This window comes from Gorilla gorilla, chromosome 3 (assembly GCF_029281585.2).
Source record: "Gorilla gorilla gorilla isolate KB3781 chromosome 3, NHGRI_mGorGor1-v2.1_pri, whole genome shotgun sequence".
In the NCBI taxonomy this organism is placed as follows: Eukaryota; Metazoa; Chordata; class Mammalia; order Primates; family Hominidae; genus Gorilla; species Gorilla gorilla.
This window is the reverse complement of record NC_073227.2, coordinates 109,997,012-110,014,306: the sequence shown is the minus strand read 5'-3', so window position 1 is coordinate 110,014,306 and position 17,295 is coordinate 109,997,012. Positions and strand designations below refer to the sequence as shown.

The 17,295-nt window shown below is 35.1% G+C and overlaps 1 long non-coding RNA gene across 4 annotated transcripts in view; it reads right to left on the bottom strand.

Annotated features, from left to right (window-relative positions):
* LOC129532854 (uncharacterized) overlaps positions 1–16,985 on the bottom strand; it is a 38,771-nt gene extending 21,786 nt beyond the window's left edge. The window contains exons 1-4 of one of the 4 annotated variants that reach the window (XR_008678782.2): positions 12,247–16,985; positions 11,476–11,580; positions 7,078–7,198; positions 4,358–6,064 (exon numbers count right to left, since the gene is read on the bottom strand). This is a non-coding gene — a long non-coding RNA (uncharacterized lncRNA). Of the gene's footprint in view, positions 1–4,357; positions 6,065–7,077; positions 7,199–11,475 lie in introns of those variants that run through there. The other 3 variants (XR_008678785.2, XR_008678781.2, XR_010133426.1) reach the window with 3 other exon arrangements.
* Positions 16,986–17,295: the final 310 nt, after the last annotated feature.

Genomic DNA, 17,295 nt, shown 5'->3' with positions numbered 1-17,295 from the left:
CAAGCATCCTTGAAAGCCTATTTCTTCCAGTTACAAAAAATACACACAGATTTTACAAATTGCATTAGTCCATTTTTGTATTACTATAAAGAACTGCCCAAGATGGGGTAATTTATAAAGGAAAGAGGTTTAATTGACTCACAGTTCAGCATGGCTGGGAGGCCTCAGGAAACTTACAATCATGGGGAAAGGTGAAGAGAAAGCAAGGACCTTCCTCACAAGGTAGAAGGAAGAAGAAGTGCAGAGCAAAGGAGAAAGAGCCCCTTATAAAACCATCAGACCTCATGAGAACTCACCCACTATAACGAGAATGACATGGGGGAAACTGCCCCCATGATTCAATTACCTCCACCTTGACATGTGGGGATTATGATAATTATGGGGATTATAATTCAAGGTGAGATTTGGGTGCGGACACAAAGTCTCACCACATCACAAATGCACACACATACATACACACATAATATACTATTTATATTGTTTTGTTACTTGCTTTTTCACTTAATAGGTTATGTAAATTAGCTAACTATATTTGTCAATGTTATTTAGAATATTTCCAATTATTTGCTATGCATGGTAAAATAATGTTATGAGTGTCCTTTTACTACCTTTCTGTACATATGTACAAATATGATGATAGCTCACTAGAAAATAATGTTCTTAATCCATTTTTAACTTTTAAATATATTGCCACATTTCTGTCTATAAAAGCTGGACACATTTACGCTCCCACCAATAGTGAACCAGGGCCCATTTCCCACATAACTAATTTAAATCTCGTAGACCAGTTCTGCCCAGTAGAATTGTCTGCATTGATGTAAATGTTCTATATCTATGATGTCTAATATAGTAGCCACTAGCTATATATGACTACTGAGCACTTGAAATTTGGGTGGTGCAATTAAGACATTAAATTTTTAATTTTATTTAATTTAAATTTAAAAAGCCACATGTGACTAGTGTTTACCATATTGAACTGCATAACTATACCCGGAGTGGGATCTGGTTTATTTACAAGCTCGATAATCTTTTATAACTTTTAAAGTGGTTTATTGTTCAGTATCAATTATTTAACCTAAGAAATTTGGCCTGTATATTTCTGCTTTTTTGCTACTGTATTGTGTATCTTTTATCTTATTGACTTACAAGTAATATTTTTCTGATATGCTGATTTCTACTGGATGTTTATTAATACTTAATCTACTATATAGGATGCAAATATTTCATTCTGGGCTCCTATTTATTCATAGATATTTTATGCACTTGGTACTATTGTGAGTTACATATTTGTTTTTTAGTATTATCTGGTTAGTAATGACTTGTGTATATGAAAACTATTGGGTTTTGTATATTTAGCTAATGTCAATTCAGCTACCTAAGCTATTAGCACTAACTTTTGGGGGGTTTTCATTAAAATTATTTTCTAATAAACATGTATTTTTAAATCATTGTTTGAGAATAATTGCAGCTTTGTGGCTTCCTATGTAATAATTATATCTCTCTTTATTTTTCTTTTACTGGTCTGACTGAATGCACTAGAAAATCCAGAAAAATACTGAATGATAACAGTAATATGGTAGTCACAATTCTTGTTTTATTTAATATTAATGGGAAACATTTGTTAGTTTATTATTAATTGTGATATATATGTCTCTTTCTATAAATATCCCATGTAAAGATGAGAAAATCTAATTTCTGCATTAACATTTAATCCATAAATAAATTCATTAATAATTTTTAAATGTAAAATCAGTTTAAATTATTGGTATATTCATTATAAGCCCATCAACACTTTTTTATAATTATTGCTTTTCGCAGTTGCCTTTTAAATCAGACAGAAGAGTTACTAATAAAAATATATTTATAATGTCTTTTATATTTATTTATGTAGTTAATTTTAACAGTAATTCTTGTGTCTTACGTGAATTCAAGTTGCTCTTTGGTATCTCTCATTTCAGCCTAGAAAGCCCCATTCAGTAATTCTTTTAGGGCAGGTCTGCTAGGGATTAATTTTTCAGAATTTTTGTCTGGGAATTAATTTTCTCTTTATTTTCACAGGAAAATTTATTTGGGTATATAATTCTTTGTTGGCAATGATTTTCTTACAACACTTTGAAAATGTTTTTCCATTTCTGGCCACCATGGTTTCAGATAGAAAGTTATTTTATTGATCACTTACAGGTGATGAGTTGTTCTCAAAATTCTCTTTGTCCTTGGCTATTGACAATTTTACTATGATTTGTCTAGGTGTGGATCCCTTTTAGTTGATTCTATTTTGAGTTCCTTAATCTCCATGCATGTGCAAATTAGTGTTTTTTATCAAATAGGAAACAATTCATACTACGATTTCTTCAGATATTCTTTCTGCCTCTTTCTTTCACTCCAATCCTCCTGGGACTTTATTATGCCTATGTTGGTGTGCTTGATGATGTCCCACATATCCCTGAGGCTCTGCTCAACTTTTTTCGTTCATATTTCTTTGTGTTCCTTAGAATTGATAATCTCAATTGATCTATATTTAGCTCCATTGATTCCATCTTCTCCCATTTCAAATCTATTTTTGAGTCCTTCTAGTAAAATTTTTATATCATTTATTTTAATTTTTAAATGCATTGTTTCTACTTTACTTTAAAATTATTTCTACCACTTTATTGATATTTTCTATTTGAGATAGTCTCATATTTTTATTTAATTTTTTAAACATGGTTTCCTTTAGTTCTCAAAGATATCTATAATAGCTGATTTAAAATCTTTGACTAGTAAGTACAAGGTCTTAATAGTCCAGTAGCCTTTCTCAGGGATAGTTTCTATTGACTATTTATTCCTCCACCTCTGCCCCCCAACACCATATATAAAGGGCATACATCTATCTCATTTATTTGGGTATCTCAATATTTTTTATTGAAAAGTGAAGCATTTAAAAGAAACATATTGTGGCAACTCTGGAAATCAGATGGTAATAAGGCTTCCAGGACTTGCTACTGTTGCTATTTTTTGTGCCTCTCTTTGTTTATTTTTCTTTTATTTATTTGTGATTTCCTGGACTAATTCTGTCAAGTCTGTATTCTTTAATTTAGTCATCAGCTAGCGATTGGACAGGGATCTCCTTACATACCTTAGACCAATGAGTCTCACAGCCTTTGCTGACCGACTCTGTGTTTATGTTCAGGAACATCTTCAACACTTCAGATAACTTACAGTTCTGTCTTAACCTTTACTTTTGATTTTACAGCAGCTAAAGGTCAGCCATAGGTGAGCAATTAAGACCTTCTCCAGTGTTTTCTGTACATGTTCAGAGTCCTGCACATGCATGTGGCCTTCTAGATTCCCAGGAATATGTGGAGCTTTTAAATATCCTCTAAAGTCCTTTCATTCCCCAGTTTTTCCTTTTAAGTTTCTTAGCCACTTATCAGCCCTAAATGGGATCTCTGCTTAAGGAAGCTGTCTTGTTAAACAATTACCAATAGTTGCTTTAGACACACACCTGGGAATTTGGCTATTCTCACAGAGAAAGCTCTAAGTCAGGCCTTTATCAAATAAAGTTAAACCTGCCACACCTATAATTCTAGCACTTTGAGAGGCTGAGGTGGGAGGAACACTTGAGGCTAGGAAATTGAGACATGCCTGGGCAAAATAGCAAGACTCCTGTCTCTAAAAAAACAAAAAATTAATTAGGTGTTGGTCAAGCACATGTAGTCCTAGCTACTTGGGAGGCTGAGGTGGGAGGATCATTTGAAATTAGGAGGTCAAGGCTGCAGTGACTCATGATCATGTCACTGCACTCCAGCCTGGGTGACAGAGTGAGACTCTTTCTCTAAATAACTAACTAAATAAAATAATAATAAACCTTGAGAATGAAGTTTTTCAGGTAGCTTCCACACAGGTCAAATGGTCATTTAGCATGTGGATTTGGGTGATTTCTAAACCCTTCTTCCCATCCAGTGACTGCTAGGCTGTTGTTTCTCAGTTACTACGAGTGTGAATCTATTGGTCTTAAAGGATATCATGAATTTGAATGGGCATAAAGTAAGTTCAACCACCACAAAGCTCATTGTTACCAAGATCCAATTATTTTTCTAAAATAAAAGTTCCTCAGATTGTTGAAAGGCTTCAGTTAGTTTCCAGAGTTCTGAAAAAGTTGATTTTGACTTTTTTTTTTTTTTTTTTTGCCAGTATCCTCATTGCTTTTATGGAGGAGGAGTTTGGGGAGGGTTTTACTACAACCTTCCCTTCTCCTTTTATTTTAAAACAATTATAATGGATTAGAAATGTGTCTAGGGATTGATAATGAAATGTTGTATAATCGACAACATTTATATTTAACAAAATAAAGTTCAAGGTGAATTATAGAGGGCCGAAATATTTTATTTTGATTAAATACATAATAGTTATGGTCTTGGTATTGCAAATAACATGTCTTGGAAATGTTTAGATGTAGAGAGGAAATAAACAAAGTCACAAGGTCGAGGCTTTAACATACCACTCTAAGAAATAAGTACACATAGCCAAAAACAATATAGTATTACAGTATTATACAGTATTCTGACACAGCTAGGTTTCAGAAATCATTATACTTGACAAAAAGGATAATTTACATTCTTTTTAAAATACCATGTAACAATTACAAAAATCTCTTTAGTAATAAAGAAAACCTCTAGAAATTCTCAAAAGTAGTCTTTTAATGCATGGCATTTTCTGAACACAATAAAACACTAGTTGATAGAAAAAAGACAGAAAAAGGAATAAAATAAGCCTACCTAATTTGAAATAAGCACTTTTATACATAATTCAGATTAAAGAGAAAACCAAAACTAACAAAATTTTTAGAAGACTATTACTATTTTAACTTTCAAGAAAACTATGTTTTCAAATAGCAGCTATTATTATTTTGTGGATACCTTAATTTCTTTACATTCCCTGAGGATACAAATTTCAAATAAATATTGTCCTATTTGTATTTCCTCAGTCTTAAAAGCAGATTTTTACAGTCCAAAATATTATAATATCTATAATCACATTTCCCAGAGGCAACCATTTTTGGCACGATTTCGTGCTATAGTAGTTATCTCCTTAATTATGAATAAAATAACTATATTTCTATTTTATGGTTTAACAATTTTAGACATTATGTACTGTCTCCTCTCTTGAAAAGATTAAGATTTACTCACATTATATACTGTTTCTTCTTGCCTTTGTCATTTTTACACTTGGTATTTTATTTTTAACACCCCTTAATAATTTTAAATAATATTCCTAAGCCATTATTTCTCATAACAATAACTTTAGTATATAAACTACCCACTGTGTAGTAGGTGGATATTATATCATTTTTTTCTCATCTCAGACTTCTGTGTAGATACCTTCATTATCATAATGTCAAAAGGACAATAAAATTATATTCAATCTATCTGTGCTTAGTAAAAAATTTGGTCAAATATTCAAAACCAACAAACTGTAATTTCTTTAAATTTTTGTAATTTTTAATTTGTGTGGGTACATACTAAGTGTATGTATTTATGAGGTACATGAGATCTTTTGGTACAGGCATACGACGTGTAATAATCACATCAGGGTAAATGGGGTATCCGTCACCTCAAGCATTTATCCTATGTGCTACAAATAATACAATTACACTCTTTTAGTTACTTTGAAATGTACAAATAAATTATTTTTGACTATAGTCCTCCTGTTGTCCTATCTAATACTAGGTCTTATTTATTATTTCTAACCATTTTTTTGTACCAATTAACCATCACTAACTCCCCCCCACCACTCCTCCTCCTAGCCTCTGGTAACCGTCTATCTGTTCTCTATCTCCATGAGTTTAATTGTTTTGACTTTTATATCCCAAAAATAAGTGAAAATATGTGATGTTTGTCTTTCTGTGTCTGGCTTATTTAACAACATAATGATCTCCAGTTCCATTCATGTTGTTGCAGAAGACAGAGTATCATTCTTTTTTATGGCTGAATAGCACTCCATTGTGTATATGTACCACAGTTTCTCCATTCATCTGTTGATGGACACTTAGGTGGCTTCCAAATCTTGGGTATTATGAACAGTGCTGCAACAAACATGGGAGTGCAGATGTCTCTTCAATATACTTTTGGGTATATACCTAGCAGTGAGATTGCTGAATCATATGGTAGCTCTATTTTTAGTTTTTTGAGGATCCTCCAAACTGTTCTCCATAGTGATTGTATTAATTTACATTCCCACTAACAGTGTACAAGGGTTCCCTTTTCTCTACATCCTTACCAGCATTTGTTATTGCCTGACTTTTGGATAAAAGCCATTTTAACTGGAGTCGGATGATATCTCATTGTAGTTTTGATTTACATTTATCTGATGATCAATGATTTTGAGTACATTTTCATATGTCTGTTTGCCATTCGTATGTCTTCTTTTGAGAAATATCTATTCAAATCTTCTGCCCATTTTTACATCAGATTATTAGACTTTTTCCTATAGAGTTGTTTGAGCAAACTGCAATTTTGTTCACTTCTGAGCCAGGTAGTGTACTAGCATTTACCTTTCCTTCTCAATAAGCCCAATTCTATGACCTCTGTGACAGCTGAAAGTATCAAGTGCAAATAGATTATTTATTCTTACACTCTGCTGACCACTCAAAATCATACCACATTTTACTTTGCTTAATATTAGGACCATTATTTTAGTATGGAGCTTTTAGCTTTCTCCTAGCATTTCTTACCTTTCTTTTTGTTGTGGTTAACAAAATCATATTTTTTTGCACCATATCCTCAGAATTAGCCAGCGTTTTATAGACCTTTGACCAAAAAATTATAATCTGGTTGTGTTTCTCTTTTGTGCTATTGACATCTTACAAATGTCTGGTAGTCATTTTTTTCCTTGTTATAAATTGAGAATTCTATTGTCCCTCTCTACCTAAATCTGTTTCCCTAGGTGTTGCCCTCTTTTTCCCTCCCCTCCCCAGAAAGAGGGTCTCCATATGTCTTGGTTAGACTTGGACTTGAACTCCTAGGCTTAAGTGATCCTCCTACCTCAGCCTCCTGAGTACTCCTGAGTAGCTAGAACTACAAGCACATGCAACCATACCTGGTTTTCTTTTTTCAAAGGAAGAATATGCATTCTCTGGAAGCATGGGGAAGATGTGAATTTGCAGGTTTTATTTTAGAAGACTCATGGGGAGGTAGCAGCCAGTCACAATGACACCCACCTTGTGGCGAAAAGAAAAAAAGAATGAATTTGTATTGCCTCTTCTGCAAGGCATCTTGGGAAACTACTAATTGGAGACCACTTTACATTAAATTTTAATTTGAGCTTTTTCAGGCCCTGCAGGTATTGTGAATTCAAACCTATACTGGAAAGAATGACTCCCACTTCTGCTGAAATCTATTTCTGGGTATTGTTTTGCTTCTCATTGCCTTGTTCAATTTTTACCTTTGTGTGTCATTTAAGTGTAGTTCTTACAAACAACTAATTACTGTTCTTTGTCTTGGACAGGGGAACTTATCTAATCATAATTGTAATCATAATATGTTTAAACTTTTTGCTGCCATCGTGTGTTATGTCTTCTTTTGTTTGGGTTTTCAAGTGTCATTTAAAAATACTTCCCTGTTTATAACTTTGTTACTTCTTTCTAATGATTTGCAAATTCTGCATCTTATTTCTCTTATTTTATTGGTTGTTCTGAAATTCGGAACAAAATAATCAATCCATTTATTTCCTAAGTGTCAAGAATTAATCATTTGGCTTTGGTAGTTTGGAATTTTTTATTATATTGTGGATCCTTTGTTTAATGAGTCTTCTTTTAAAAATTATATGGCCAGGCACAGTGGCTCATGCCTGTAATCCCAGCACTTTGGGAGGCCGAGGCAGGTGGATCACAAGGTCAGGAGTTCAAGACCAGACTGGCCAATATGGCAAAACCCCATCTACTTAAGATATTTTGGGCTGGGCCAGTGGCTCACACCTGTAATCCTAGCACTTTGGGAGGCTGAGGTGGGGTGGATCACCTGAGATCAGGAGTTGAGACCAGCCTGGCCAACATAGTGAAACCCCATCTCTACTAAAAATACAACAAATTAGCTGGGTGTAGTGGCGGGTGCCTGTAATCCCAGCTACTTGGGAGGCTGAGGCAGGAGAATTGCTTGAACCCAGGAGGCAGAGGTTGCAGTGAGCCGAGATTGTGCCACTGCACTCCAGCCCAGGTGACAGTGCGAGACTTCATCTAAAAAAAAAATTATATTAATTTTTGGAGTGGTAGCCTCAATAATTATTTAGAGTTAAGAGAAATTTTTCTGGTCTCTTTGCTCATCACTGTTTCTTAAATTCAAAACCTTTATCTCCCTTGGTTTATAATTATCGTTTTTTGATAATGTATCTTCAAGGCAATTTTATGGGTGTGATATGGTTTGGCTGTGTCCCCACCCAAATCTCATCTTGGATTGTAGTTTTCATGATCCCCACATGTCATAGGAGGGACCTGGTGGGAGGTAATTGAATCATGAAGGTGGTTACCTCCATGGTGTTCTTGTCATAGTGAGTGAGTTCTCATGAGATCTGATAGTTTTATAAAAGGCCATTCCCCCTCACATGCTCTCTTGCCTGCTGCCATGTAAGATGTGCCTTTGCTCCTTCTTCGCCTTACACCATGATTGCGAGGTCTCCCCAGCCATATGAAACTGAGTCCATTAAACCTCTTTTTTAAAATAAATTACCCAGTCTCAAGTATGTCCTTATAGCAGTGTGAGAATGGATTAATATAGAGTGCCATCAGTAGTTAACATGGCTGTAGAAATACAACTATGCTAAAGTCTTACTTAAAATTCATAACTACAAATCATACATAGGCTCTTAATGTTGGTCTGTGATCACACCACATGTCCCTAGTCTATTTACTCTCCTATTCTTCTAGATGTGTGCTGTCCAATAAGGTAGCCATTATCTATATGCATTTCCATTTCCATTTAAATTAGTTAAAATAAACTAATGTTGTTTCTCAATTCCACTAGCCATGTTTCAAATGTCCAATCACCATATGGTGATAGTGGTCACGCTGGTAGGCAAAGTAATGGCCTCCCAAAAATGTATGCATTCTAATCCTGGAACCTATGGATATGTTACTTTACATGACAAAAGGGACTTTATACATGTGATTAAGGTTAAGGGGCTTGAGATGGGAAGATTATCCTGGATTATCCACAAGGGTTCCAATCTAATCACAAGGATACTTCAAGTGGAGGAGGAAGACAGAAGAAAAGATCAGGGTAATGAGCTGTGAGAACTCAACATGCCTTGCTAGCTTTGAAGATGCAGGTAGGGAGCCACAAGCCATGGAATGCAAATGGGCTCTAGAAGTTAGATCAGTCAAAGAAACAGATTCTCCACCAGAGCCTCCAAAAAGGAATGCAACCATGCTGGCACCTTGGTTTTAGCCCAGTGAGACCATGGTGCATTTCTGATCTACAGAACTTATAAGATAATAAATTACTGTTGTTTAAGCCACTAAAGTTGAGACAATTTGTTGTTGTAGAAATAGAAAACTAATACAGCTACTATTTCAGATAGTGCAAATATAGAACATTTCTGTCTCCGCAGGAAGTTCTATTGGACAGCACCAATTTATAAGATTTTAAATAATTGAAGGTATAGTAAATGGAGTCCTCATTCACTTTTGGTAATCTCTCTTTTATATATGTTCACTTTCTGGAATGATCTCATCTAGTCTCATAACTTTGAATAGACAACAATAAAAGCTGTTGATTCCTAAATTTATATCTCTAGTTTGGACTTCTGACTCCAGATGCATATATACACAACTGATCATTTAAAAGTTCCAATTAGGTAGTTAATGGGCATCTTAAACACAGCATGTACAAAACTGAACCCCTAATCTCTCCCAGCATAGACTTGCTTTATTTACATTATTTTCATCTTAGTTAATAATAATTATGCCATTTTCAATTTCTCAGGAAAAACACTAGAGTCATTTTTGACTTTTATTTATCTTATAACACTCATACAACCTATATCAAAACTCTTTTTGACTATATAAAAGATACAACTTAGGAACAGCCCATGGAAGAGAGGCATAAAGCAAAGAAAAGGGGGCAGATACAGGACCTTCCAAGCCCTCTTCAGGCTTGCCCACCTCACAGCTCCTCTCTTGATATGTTGGCCAACCCAGAAGCTCTCTGAAATCCACGGTTTAGGGGTTTCTATGGAGACTGCATTATGTAGGCATGATATTGATTAAATCATTGGCCATTGGTGATTGAACTCAATCTCTAGCCTGTCTTCTCTCCTCAGAGGTCAAGGAGTGAGGCTGAAAGTTCTAGCCCTCTAATCATGTCATAGTTTTTCTGGTGACTAGCCCTCATGCTGAAGCTTTCTAGGGGCCCCCAACCGCCACTCTTCTCATTAGCATACAAAAGATACCCTATTACTCCACAAATTTCAATTTCAGTCTTCTGGAACTATATGCTGGAAACCAGAGTCCAGTTTATTTTTTATTTTATCACATTCCATCTATAAAATATATTCTGCATCTAATGACTTCTCATCACTTCCATTGCTACCACCTTATTCCAAGCCATGATTATCTTTATCCTAGATGATTGTAATAGCCCACTCTATTACAAACATATTCCAGGGTAATAACAGAACCTACTCTAGGGAAATAATAGAAGCCAATTAGTCACAACATTGTTAAATACCTGAAAGAACAAACAGAAGAGTTAGGATAATCCAGACATTAGTTATTATAGCCAGCTGCTACCCCTAGAGATGGTATCATGGGAAACCAAAAGCTGAGATCACCCAATACAAATGGCAATCACAGTAGCCTGCCCAGCAGGGACTGGCCATGGGGCACATGTGGCAGTCGCCACAGGCAAAACCCAAAGCAATCAGAGAGAGGGAGCAATGCCCCAGCTTGTCCCTTCTTGGTGCCCTGAACTTCATGGCAATGCTTCTTTTTGACTAAATTTAGTTTGAAACCAATTAGCAAGGGAATCTGGGAAATATATTTTTTAAGGATTAGACCTCTAAGATATAGATGCAATTAGAGGAAGGGCAGGGAATGAATTTGGGAGAAAACAGTTGCTTTCTAATTTGTCTCCCAGCTTCCATTATAGCTGTCTATCCACTACCACTCTCCAGTACATACACATTCTATTCCAACAGAGGAGGCAAAGTGATCCTTTTTAAAATAAAGACAAATTATTTCACTCTAATGGCCCAAATTTTATGATTGTCTTCCTGTCTTCCAGAGTAAAAGTCAAACTCACCACAGTAGCCTACAACATCTACATGGCCTCCCTCCCATTTCACCTCTTTGACCTAATCTGCTTCTTTTTCCCTGACTCAATTTTCTCATGCCACAGTGACCAGCTTGCCACTCCTGGAGGGCACCAGGAAGCTTCCTAACTCTGGATCTTTCCAGCTACTATTGTCCCTTTCCTCTAATATCTGCATGGGTTACTCTCTCACCTGCTTCAAGCCATGCCCAAATACCAGGTTTTCACGTTAAAGAGCCATCCTTGAGCATCACAGCAATGTGCTGACAACACGTAACAAAAGCTTCCTGTAAAAGAACTGAAATGGAAGAGATATTTAGTGCTCAATGCTTTTACTGATGCTGTTGTTTCCTTATATTAAACTATGCTAACTTAACACATCTTTGTTGTCTTCTATGATTTGATATCTAATGAAAAACATTATGCTATTACATTATTATCAAAGCTATAGCTGTAAAAAGAATTTGAACAGCCAGATATGAAAATGCAGATGACACCCCAGAACATTTATGTTGTTGATGTTGCTCAATACAATTCATTTCATGGTTCAACTCAGCACAATATCCTACTTGAACAAAATAATAAAGAGAAAAATGCCAAATAATAGAGGAGAATGTAGTAGACTCTAAAGCAACAGTTTAGTTATTACACCAAAAACAAGTGCTATCTGAATAAATCATAAACTTGACAGATTTTGACATGAATGAGCTAATCTAGTAGAATAGTCATAATTCCAAGTCTCTCTCTTGTCTTTTTTTATTTCAAGGAAATTTTGATTGAATCCCAACTGAAGCACTGAGTTGCATGCTGCAAAATTTTGGAAATATTTGTTATTTTTTCTCAATAAAACAGTAACAACAAAGTAGTACATGATCTAAAAGTAAATCTGCTAACAAAGCAGAAACCAACCCGTAAGCACTTCTCTGCCTCATGCCTGTCTCACACTATATAAGTAATCTTTTACCTGAATGGGATATTAGCTACATCATTGCTTTTAACCAAGATCTGTTTTCTTCAGTGTTGACATGCATTTAATTTTCCTGGCCAATGAGAAGTGTGGCTAGGAAAACTGAAAAGGGTATCAAATATGGCCATTACAAATATGGCCACAATCATCACTCCTTTCCTTATCCATGCCATTTTCCATTGATTTTCAACTTCTCCCATCAAGAGATGGAGTCTGTTTCTTCACATCTTTATCTGGGCTGGCCTGGTAAATAGAATGTGGTAGAAGTGACAGGATGCTATTTTCAAGCCACGAACTCAAGGGCCTTCTGTGTGACTCTTTCAGAACTCTGCCACCATCATGCCTCTCTTCTTCATGTGGTTTCTCATCCACCATCAGTCTAAACCAGCCAGCAGCAGACCCTACATACATGATCAGCTCAGAAAAAACATCCAGCTGAGCTCAGTCCAAACTGCCGGTTTGCAGATATGTAGGCTAAAAGAGGAGCTGCTTTAAGCCACTGTGTTTGCGATTGATTGTTACGTGGTAATTATAAGGTAGCATCTTGCTTTGCTGACAAGTAGAGAAAAAAGATACTGATTTCATTTTGAATTGCAGCTTGAGTTTTAACTGGAATAAGCAGAAGGTCCCTTTGGAGTCAACAGATTAGATAAAAAGAGTTGGGTTGTTTGTTCCTCCTAGTGTTTCCTCACTAATCACAGTTCTAGATACCAGTGGCTGGCACTCATGCACTACGTAGTGGTACAGGAAGTCCATTACCCTTAAAGCAGAGGAGCTCTGAGAGCAGAATGGGCATTTCCAAATCTACTCAGACACCTAAGAGAAAAACACCATGTTTAATTACTGTCACATAAATGTACTACATTGATTGTCAACTTTTGTTTGATTAAATCACTCTTTTGTGGAAAAGGAGGCTAAAATTCTTATGGCACAAAATTGGCTCACACAAACTAAAGGACAAAATATTCATAAATCACACACCACAACTAGAATTGAATTATTTTGGTCATACTGAGTAGAAAGAGAAGTCCCTTCTACACAGTCCTCAGACTGCTATATCATTGTTTGGGAGGATAGGAGATGACTCTCCAGATGAATCAATTCTGAAAACAAATGGACTGGACCAGTTCGAACCTCACAGGAAGAGCCAGTATAAAGTATATGGGCATCTAATGAAATTAGATGAATGTAAGAAATACTGGGAAAACAATGATAAAGAAGGCAAAAGGAAATCACCTACCCAAGCACCTATTGTTTCTAGATTTATCATTGGCAGATATGTGAAGTCACCCAAAATATCTTCTTGATACTGACTGAAGTCTTCATTTCACATGTGTCCCCTTACTACACAATTCAACTATACAAAATCATTCTGGAAATCAAGTCTATCATGTACTAATTAACTCATATTTACATGTATCACTATGTACTAAGAATCTTCATTATGTCAGGTCATGATAAGGATTCAAAAATGAGTAAGCCATAGACACTGTGTTACACAATGTATGGGGGATGTTAGTAAAGAAACACTTTAACATAGCTAACAAAAGGTAGAAAATAGGAAGAAATGACACTAATAGAAAATGGCGATAATCATTTGAATTGGACCCTCAAGGACAGCCAGGATTTGAACATGAATAACAGTGGCATGGAAGAAGAGGAAATCTAGGATGAGACAATAGCTTGTTTCTCTTTGCAGAGAGGAAAATATATTGGGTGGACTTGGCCAAAGCTATTACATTAGTAAAGCTTTTCTTGGGAGGTCCTGGCCTCTTGTTGTTGACCTAAGAAGGTAAGAAGAAGGAAAAAAGCATTAGCATAGGAAATGAACTATATTTAGGACTTAATTATATAGAAACATATATCCTTGCTTCTGAAATATAAATCAGTGTGTACTTTGTAACTTTTCAAATGAATATTCATAACTTCGAATTTATTTTAATGACATTTTAGTCATATCTCAAGCAATGCACACATTAATTTTCCTTTGTCTGCAACTTTATTACTCCATTGGAATTACTGGATTTTGCTACCCTTTTTGTTCTGTGATACAATTAGTCCATGTAGATTTGTTTGTACTTACCTTTAGCCTGGTAAATTATGTGGATTATGGATACCTTTAGTGTTCCTGATTTTGTTCTGAGTTTATTTTTCTCAGATAATTCAAAAGTTATCACTTTACTGACTGACTTGAATTCCTTCCTAACAAATCTAAATGCCTTGTTTGTGTTTTTTGCTTCTTCATCTGACTATTTTCTCCTGTCTATCTTACGTTTTCTTTTTTTTTTTTTTTTTGTCCTCCAAATTTTCCTGTAGCAAAATGAAATTGTTGTCTCCTATCAGATTATAGCAATCCTGGCATTATTATAAAATATTTCCCTTATCTAATTGGAACTAAGAAGTGATATGTTTTAATCTGAGATATTTCTAGACTGACATAAAAAGTAAAGTTTTGAATTTGGCTATATCACTTAACCCATAAACAAGCTTAGTACACCTTACTTCAGATTCCTTATGAATAAATTCTGACTTTGATAGAAAAATTAACACGTTTATTGTATGTTTTGTGTGTCAGAAATTGTGCTACATGATAGAAAACATACAGAAACATAAGATTCTCATAAGGCTAAGGACTATGAAATATAAGGAAATCAATAAAATTAGCCAAAATGCCTCATGAAAATGCAAATAATGTTTTAAATGCTAAAGAGAGCTTCATATTAACTGTATAGAACTTTATATTCCAACACATATGAAGTGAACAACAGTGAAGACAGAATATTGTCAAATAGACTGTATTTCCCTTTTAGTGTTTTCCAAGCACGACTACATAAAAGTTACAGTTCTCCAGTAACCAAGATGCTAATGTTTACAAAATTCTTTTCTTTGTGTCTCATTGCTGTAGAATAACTTCTTTTTTCAGCATTATTGTTGGCATTCTTTGATATCCATGAAGGCCTCTTTTTAAAAAATTTTCTTTTATATTTTTCTTTCTTCAAAATTAAACAGCAGGGATAAGTAAAAAAAAAATCTTATACCTTAGAATTTTGACAGATAAGTGCAGGATATAAAGGGTATGCATAGGATTTAAACTGTAATGGGATATGTGGAAGACTATATAGAGGCCTGTGACTATAACCTAGTGCATGGTGCTGTGGTCTAGGAATTACCAAGGCCTGGAGACTCTGGGGAGATAATCCTTATCACTTGTACCTCACTAGCTAAGCTCTGTATTATGCAATATAGGTGGAAGTATGATAAAGAAAAGGGGTAGGCTTTGGAAGTGATTGGAGAAAACACTGTAGTGATGGCCAGATATAATTGTAGTAAAACTTTACCTGTTTGAATTGAGCTTGGAAATAATAGTTCAGACTACTTGCTTGGTGACAGAGATCAGGTACTACGAGGTTAATGAAATATTTTAAGACTTTGAAAGACAAACTGGTTTTTATCTTCTTTTTTACTTTAGGTCCTATAAAGTTTTTACACCAAAGAGCCACTACTACTGTACAGGGAAAGAAAAACAAGACCTTGCCTTTTTTGGTAAAGCAAGATGGATAAATTATTTTGTAAATAAATATTTACCTACAATTTTTGAAAATCATGAATTTATAGTTTCCATACAGTGTAGGATGCACTAATCTGATATCACATTTGTGATTTGTCTAAATGATTACTATTTAGAAGAATAACATGTTTATCTCAGTTTTTATAGTCTTTGCTAAGATTTAAGATATTTGTAATAAAAACTCTTGGTAACCTCTTAAACTTGTAATAGTCATGTAGCAAAAATTTGCTACAAACATAAACTTGAGATCAGCAGTAAGACAAGAAGGACCACCACCACAACTACTATATCACAAAGTACTGGAGGCCTTATCAAATTCTATGTGAAAAGAAAAGAAAATGAATTACAAAATCTCGAAGAGAAAGGCCAAAATTGTCATTATTTTCGAATGATGTAATAATATGCCCAGAAAAAAAAAAGAACAAGAAACAACTGATAAAGTATTAAAACTTAAAAACTGAGGGCAGCAAGTTTACCATATTCAAGATTAACCCACCTTGGGAAACTCTTCAGAGATGCAACAAATGGGAGAATTCTTGACCAAGGAAATGGAAATCATACAACAATATGTAATTGTCTTTAAATGTGTTATGCAAACATCTCAAAAACATAAAGATGAAATAAAATCTATGCATCAAGTACTGAAAGTTACTAAACAAAAATAGTAAAATATGGAAAGAACTCTTTTAAAAACATAAAAATGAAAAAATACTATTACAAATGAGAAACTCAAAGGTTGAAATAAACATTTGATAGCATGGCTGAATATAGAATTAAATACTGAAGTATAGAACTGATGAACTAACTTAGAAGGCAGCACAAGACCTAGCAGATAGAATTATATGAAAAGGGATCAGAAGGGTCCTTGGCAAGGTCAGTTTGTTTTTTAATTCAGACTTATAAATGTTTTTGTGAAATGCCCAAATACTAGGAATAAAGAGAAGGTCATAAAAGCAACCAAAGAAAACAAACATTACCTACAAATGATGCAGGATTTTTGTTCCAGAGTTCAACTAAAATCCGGGTTCTTGTCTAACAACCAGGAAAAATTAGGCACGCAGACACCTTGAAAGGTAAGGATGGTGGCATTTAGTAAAAGAAAGCTCTCAGCGAAAATAAAAAGAGGGACCTGCCAACAGGCTCCCAGCTCACAGACTGAATATCAGGCCACCACACAGGAGCTGAAGAGGCCAGACTCCTCCCCGGGCATCAGGCGTGAGTTCCCGGTGGCTCCACCCTACTCTCCCGGTACGCAGGTGGGCCCCCGGTCTGCTGTGGGCACGCCCAGGCAAAGCCCTGGGCAGGTTCCCTCATTTGCACAGAAGCATCTAATGTAAACACTTGTGGGGCAGGTCAGAGATTCTCTGGGAACCCTCCCTTATCTGCCTCTTGCATCTATCACAAATAGATAACATCTCTATAAGTGTTCTCACTAGTAACACAATGTCCTAGAAGTTATATTTTCAAACTTTAGAAGG